Source organism: Myotis nattereri (genome assembly GCF_964212035.1).
Source record: "Myotis nattereri genome assembly, chromosome: 2".
NCBI classification, from domain to species: Eukaryota; Metazoa; Chordata; class Mammalia; order Chiroptera; family Vespertilionidae; genus Myotis; species Myotis nattereri.
In genome coordinates this window covers 175,570,276-175,577,807 of record NC_138076.1, presented here as the reverse complement: position 1 = coordinate 175,577,807, position 7,532 = coordinate 175,570,276, and positions in this window count along the sequence as shown.

Genomic DNA, 7,532 nt, shown 5'->3' with positions numbered 1-7,532 from the left:
GAGATTGGCTTGAGCTGTAAATGTTTATACGGGAACTAGTTTCTGTCTTTTCTAGAAATCTCCTTTAATTAATTTATAGATGTTGCCCACATAGAATAGGTTAAAAAAAAAGAAAAGAAAAGAACAAGGAAGGAAGGAAGGAAGGAAGGAAGGAAGGAAACATCAATGATGAGAGAAAATCATACCAGGGGTTGAGCCCGCAACCCAGGCGTGTGCCCTGACCAGGAATCGAACCATGACCTCCTGATTCATAGGTTGATGCTCAACCACTGAGCCATACCGGCCGGGCTAAAAGGGAGAGTCAGTAACTCACTTCAAATTTAGTGCGAGGCTGTATGATGTTGGAAAGAATGATGTTGGAAAGAATGGCTGTGAGATGGCCACTTCCTCAGTGAATAAACTTGGCAGAGCACTCAATCTCTGTTGGATTCTAGTAGGAAAATACTGTGCAAACTTAGTGCTGCTGTGAAGATTACATTAGATAATACGCAAATGCCTACAGCTAAAACCAAGCATTGCATTGCCAATACATCCATCACCAATAGCCAGGAAGGACACCAAAACATGCACATAAATAGCCCATTACAACTTATATATAAGAAAGTTCAAATATGAGATTTTTTAATGATGGAGATAAAAACCTAAGAAATGAATGATCAATTCACTAACTTACTATTTATATCTATGGCCTCTGAGTTCCAGCACAATAAACTAGATTTCTAGATTTCTAGAAAAGATAGAAACTAGTTCCCATATAAACCTTTAAAACTCAAGCTAATGTCCTTCCCTAACCTTCCTTAATATCCTATCCAAGGTTCTATAATGAAATCAGCTGTTTCTCCAGATGGATGATTCTCATTTCCTAGGTGTTAGGATCACTTATTTCATTTACTGACTTGCTCACCAATAAATCAAAAGAGCAATCTCGGTGAAGGAATGTGGGTTCAAATCGTAGATTTACCACTTCTGTCTGCATGTAGACCTTTCTAGCCCAAATGTTTCCAGCTATAAAATGATAGTCTATAGCTGCTTGACCAATCTTTGCAGGTTTTATGTAAAGATAAAAAATTGATACTCTTCAACTTTATAAATCTAGGACTTTTATAAATAAAAGTGATATTATTATTATTTCCCTAGTATATTTGAATACATTCAAGTAAAATAAATGTATATGTATATGTATATGTATATGTATATGTATATGTATATGTATATGTATATGTTTATGTATATGTATTCCGGATTTATTTTTCTGTCCTTACAAACTGTACCTAGAGAGAAATGAAAGCTTGTAACCTGTGAAAAAGCAGCCATCAGTCTTTTCTCTCAGGGTCCTGTAAAAAACAGGAAACAGCGCCATCATGAGACAAGTGGAGAGATCACATCATTTGCTGAACTAAGAGTATGCGATGTGACGATTTCACTTCCCCACCCACAATAAAGTGTGAAATAGTGAATTTGATTTACAGAGCATTATTTTTTTGGTATTGAAAGGTATTTTATTTTTTCAACTATTTCATATATATGTGAGTTATTATCTTTGGTACTTATAGCAACATTGAAATTCTCCAGCAAGCTATGAGAGGCACAAATAATTTTTATTGGATATATTTAAAGTGCACAACATGATGCTTTGATATACACACATTGTTAAGTGATTAGCATAATCAAGCTAATTAGTATACCATCACCTCATACAGTTACAATTTTTTGTGATAGTGGGAAGTGAGAACTTTTAAGATCAATTTTTCTTAGCAAATTTCAGGTATGAAATACAGTATTATTAACTGTAGTGTTCATTCTATACATTAGGTCTCCAGAACAGCTATTTTAAACTGGGGTGTTACAAGAATTTTTAAAACATGCATTACCTGACTATTTAGTCAGGGCACTGACCTCTTTTCCCTTAGATTGTCAAACGAAAAAACTGACAACAGCCAATGCAACAGTAGCCATCTGATGTGAATGAATCAAAGTTATAGCTTTTTTTGTCAGATCAGCAAATGTAACATATTTTTGGTGTGCTGCAGAATTGTGGTAACTAGTGTATGTGTGCCATGAGGTGAAAAAGGCCTAAAATCGCTGCTCTGGAACTTATTTATCCTGTATGACTAAACCTTTGAATCCTTTAACCAACGTTTTCACATTCCCCTACCCTCCCAGCCCCTAGCACCAACATTCTACTCTCTATCTTCACGAATTCAACATTTTTAGGCTCCTCATATGTGATATCATTCATTATTTGTCTTTCTATGTTTGACTTCTCTCAGCATAATGTCCTCCAGGTTCATACATGTTCTCACAAATGTCAAGATTTCTTTCTTTTTTAAAGCTTCAGAATATTCCACTGAATATGTATACCACATTTTCTTTATCTATTCACCTTTGACTTGACACTTAGGTTTTTTTTTCTATATTTTGATGTTAAAAAATAGCTGCAATAAACATAGGGGTACAGATATACTTGACATCTGATTTTATTTCCTTTGGACATATACCCAGAAGTGATATTGCTGAATCATATGATAGTTTTGTTATAATTTTTTTTTTGGGGGGGGGAGGAACCTCTATACTATTTTCCATAGTAGCTGCACAATTTTACATTCCCACCAACAGTGTATAAGGGTTCCCAATTCTTCACATCCTCACCAACACTTGCTATCTTTTCTCTTTTTTATAATAACCGTTCTAATAGGTGTGAGGTAGGTATCCCACTGTGTTTTTGATTTGCTTTTCCTTGATGATTAGTGAGGTTAACACCTTTTCATGTACCTGTTGGCCATTTGGATATCTTCTCTTGAGAAATATCTATTCAGGTCCTTAGCCAATTTTTTAAAATAATGTTATTTTTTTTTGGGGGGGGGAGCTATGGAGTTATTTGAGTTCCTTATATATCTTGGGTATTAACCCATTATTATATAAACTAGAGTCCTGGTGCACAAAATTCGTGCACTTGGTTGGGGGTGGTGATGCCTCAGCCAGGCCTGCACCCTCTCACAATCCAGGAGACCTCGAGGGATGTCTGACTGATGGGGAGTGGGCCTAAGCCATCAGTTGGACATCCTTAGCGCTGCTGCGGAGGCGGGAGGGGCTCCTGCCACCGCCACTGCACTCGCTAGCTGTGAGCCAGGCTTCTGGCTGAGTGGCACTCCCCCTGTGGGAGCACACTGACCACCAGGGGCAGCTCCTGCATCGAGCCGGATTGGGCCAAAACCGTCTCTCTGACATCCCCCTTCGGGTCCCGGATAGTGAGAGGGTGCAGGCCAGGCCGAGGGACCCCAATGGTGCACTATCAGGGCTGGGGAGAGACACAGGAGGTTGGCCGGCTGGAGAGGGTTCCAGGGCATGTCCGGCCCATCTTGCTCAGTCCCAATCGGCTGGACCCCAGCAGCAAGCTAACCTACCAGTTGGAGCATCTGCCCCCTGGTGGTCAGTGCACGTCATAGTGAGCGGTTGAGCGGCCTTAGCATATCATGAGCATGTTACGCTTTGATTGGTTAAATGGATGACCGGACAACTGAACACTTAGCATATTAGGTTTTTATTATATAGGATAATTTGCAAACATTTTCTTCTATTCCATAGGTTGGCTTTTTATTTTGTTGATTATTTCCTCTGCCTTGCAGAAGCTTCTTAGTTTGATGCAATCCCACCTGTTTGTCTTTGCTTTTGTTGCCTGCATTTTTGGGGTCATATCCAAAAAATCACTGACCAGACCAATGTCAAAAAGCTTTTTCTTATGTCTTCTTCTAGTACTTTTGCAGTTTTTGGTATTACATTTAAGTCTTCAATACATTTTGAGTGTACTTTTATGTTTGGTGTTAGATAAGGGTTTAATTTCATTCTTCTACATGTGGATTTCCAGTTTTCCTAGCACCATTTATTAAAGTGACTATCCTTTTTCCATTGTGTGTTCTTGGTAGCCTTATCAAAATCAATTGGCTTTATTTCTGGGTTCTCAATTCTGTTCCATTGGTCTACATATCTGTGTTTATGCCCATCATACTACATGCCACTGTAGGCAGCCAATATTTTTTGTGCCAGAAGCCAATTCTAGCATGTCAGCGAGGCTGAATCATCTGGAGATGGCTGAGGGCATTTCCCCAACCCTGAAAAGGATGCATAAATTGATTGCTTGCTGCCAGACAGCTAAGGGCATCTTAATCTACATGTTATTGCCTCCTACTGGTCAAACACCTGAACAGCCATAGGCAGTTTTTCCCCAATCTGACAATGGATTCTGTGTACCTAACCCTACACTTTGATGTGTATATCTACCTTGCCTTAGGACAATTTGTGTTAATAAATAGCAGGGGGTCCTGAGACAAGGGAGAACTTGGTTTCTTTAGCCAAGCTCCTCTGACACCCCCTAATGTCTTTTGAAATTATGTTTCATCACTGGACTCTTATTTAATTTACACACAGTGCTTCTCCAGATTCCTGAACCCTTCTAGTTGCTGGATTAAGACCACCAGCATTATTTTTTGAGTGTTGTTGTTTTTTTTTTTTTTTAATATATTTTATTGATTTTTTACAGGGAGGAAGGGAGAGAGATAGAGAGTTAGAAACATCGATGAGAGAGAAACATCGATCAGCTGCCTCCTGTACATCCCCCACTGGGGAAGTGCCCACAACCCAGGTACATGCCCCTGACCGGAATCGAACCCGGGACCTCTCAGTCCGCAGGCCGACACTCTATCCACTGAGCCAAACCGGTTTCAGCTGAGTGTTGTTTTTTTATCCATTCAGCCACTCTATGTCTTCTGACTAGAGAATTTAACCATTTTAGTTAAAGTAAGGTAAGGACTTACTGTTGCCCTCTTTTTTTTGTTTGTTCTCTATTTTGTACTTCCTGTGTTCCTTTCTTTCTCTCATGCTGTCTTCCTTTGTTATTTGATGATTTTTTTTGTAGTGGTATTCTTCGATTATTTACTCTATCATTTCTGTAACTAATAGAAGTTTTTTCTTGTGGCTTCCATAAAACATCTGGTAGCTATAGCAGTCTGTGTTAAGCTGATAATAACTTCAATAGCATACAAAAACTCCACACTTTTACTCCCCACCATTTAATGTTATTGATGTCACAATTTACATCTTTTTATATTGTATATCCATGAAAAAATTATTGTAGCTATCATTATTTTAATACTTTTGTCTTTTAAACTTTATACTAGTTATCAGTAATTTACACCTCACCATTTTAGTATTGGAGTATTCTGAACTTGACTGTATACTAACATTTACCAGTGCATTTATACTTTCATATGTTTACATAGTATTAATTAGTGTCTTTTTATTTCAACTAGAAGATCTTCCTTTAACAGTTCTTATAAGGCAGGTCTAGTGTTGATAAACTCCCTCTCCTTTTGATTATCTAAGAAAGTCTTTATCACGTCTTCACTTCTGAAGCACAGCTTTGCTGGATATAGTATCTTTCACTGACAGTTTTTTTCTTTTAGCATTTTCACAGAGCATAATTTTCAAAACACAGCAAGCTACCCCTCCTCTTTAGCTTCTTCCACTTTTCACCCTGGTACTTTGTAATTTCTGTTTTGAAAAATAGAGCTGATTTACTAGTGGAAAATTTCAATTTCCATTGTTAGCATAGGATACTAATATTGTCAGTGGATAATTCTCGAAGCACTCCTCTTTACAACATTCAAGGTTCTGCAGTTTTTTTCTTTCTAGATCAAAAGTATCTATTATGGGATGGCTAAGCTAATACTTTCAAAGTATTAATTGAAATCCATTCAATCCATTAATTGAATATTAATTAGTTGTCTATTAATTTACCAGGCATCAAACACTACTGGAAATGTAATGATCAGGAGAAGAATACATTTATCAGGAATTCTCTAAGTGTGTCCTGCGTGTGGTTGATTGGACTTCTGCCTTCTTTTGACACATAGTTGAAAGACAACTATGGCAGATGGTAAGGGACACAATGGTAGATGGCAAGCCATGAATAAAAGAATTATTTCTATCTTGTTAACTGCTTCCCTCCCCCCCAAAGTCTTAGTGCTTAATAAATACTTGTTAAAAAATTAAATTGCTGATTTGAAAAGAAAGGTGTGTATACAAATCATTTTAAAACTAAAAAGTTTTGTGATAGAGTCAACATACCAGGGGTAGGAGATTGGATTCATACCTTTATTTATCAAACATTACATTAACATATTTAAAATAAATATATTCCCTTAGTTCATTATTCTACCACTACGCTTATCCTACATAATAAAAGCCTAATATGCAAATTGTCCCCTTGGGCAGTCGTTTGACCAGGAGTTCAACCTGGAGACCAGGAGTTCGACCACTCGCTATGACATGCACTGACCACCAGGGGGCTGCACGGAACATGGTGGGCGTCAGTGACCCAGCACTGGCAGTGGACGGCAGTGGAAGTGCTGATGGCCCCAATGGGCCCCAACGAGAGCTGACCCGTGGTGGGATGGTGGAGCAGGTGAGCGGGCGGGGCCAGGCCAAGACGGGCGTGAGCAGGGTAGGATCACCCCACTGATCGCCTCATAGACCCGTGGTGGCGGTAGGGTGTGGGGCCGCCACCCAGCTCCCAGATGTTGAGAGAGCCAGGTAGGGGGTCCCAGCCTTGATCGATTGGCCCAAGGGTGGGATGGTGGAGCAGGTGAGGGGGCAGTGCCAGGCCAAGGCAGGGTTCCAGTTGAGGCTGCTGGGATGAGAGCCTGGGGGAATGAGCTGGAACCTGATCCCCTCAGGCCACCCTGAGGGACCCCACCTGTGCATGAATTCATGTACTGGGCCTCTAGTTATAAATAATGCTAAACTTGAGGTTAGAAAACCTTCCCTACTATGTAACTGAGCCAATTTCTCCAAACTCCATTCTTCTCATTTGTGACATTGCAACTCACATTATTGTTAAAAGGGACTGTGCATAAAGGTGAAGACATTAGCTAAAGATCATATATGTATACCCATGGACAAGGGCAATAGCTTGGTGAAGGTCAAGGGAGTGGGAGATAGGGTGGATAGAGGTGGGAAAGGGGGTGGGGAGTGGGACACCTGCAATAATGTCAACATTAAAATTTTTAATACAAAAGAAAATAATAGGGACCATACAAGAAATCACTACGTAAATTATAAAAGAAATCAAATTTTAATTATTGGTATGCTATGAATAATGAACATCAATTATTAGGTTAAGTTTATTTTGATTTACTATTCTTATTGAATGGTCTTTTTCACAATAACAAACTTCATGGAATTTAGGACAGTATCAAGGGTTCCAAACATTATTAATGCTGATGTCTTTAGACATCTACTATCCTCACTGAATCAATGTGTTTATGCAAAGTTATATACAAATTGAAATTTTAAAACTTGATTACTTCTTTAATTAAGCCAGGGTATCTGCAATCTAAAGGAAACCTGTCTCTATTTTGCTGTTGTAGTTTTGATTTTACACAGTGAGATCATTATGTAATTTAAAAATATATTCCCATGTTGTTTGTGTTGTAAAGTCATGCTTTCTAGACTGTTATTCCTAAAATATAGTGCCT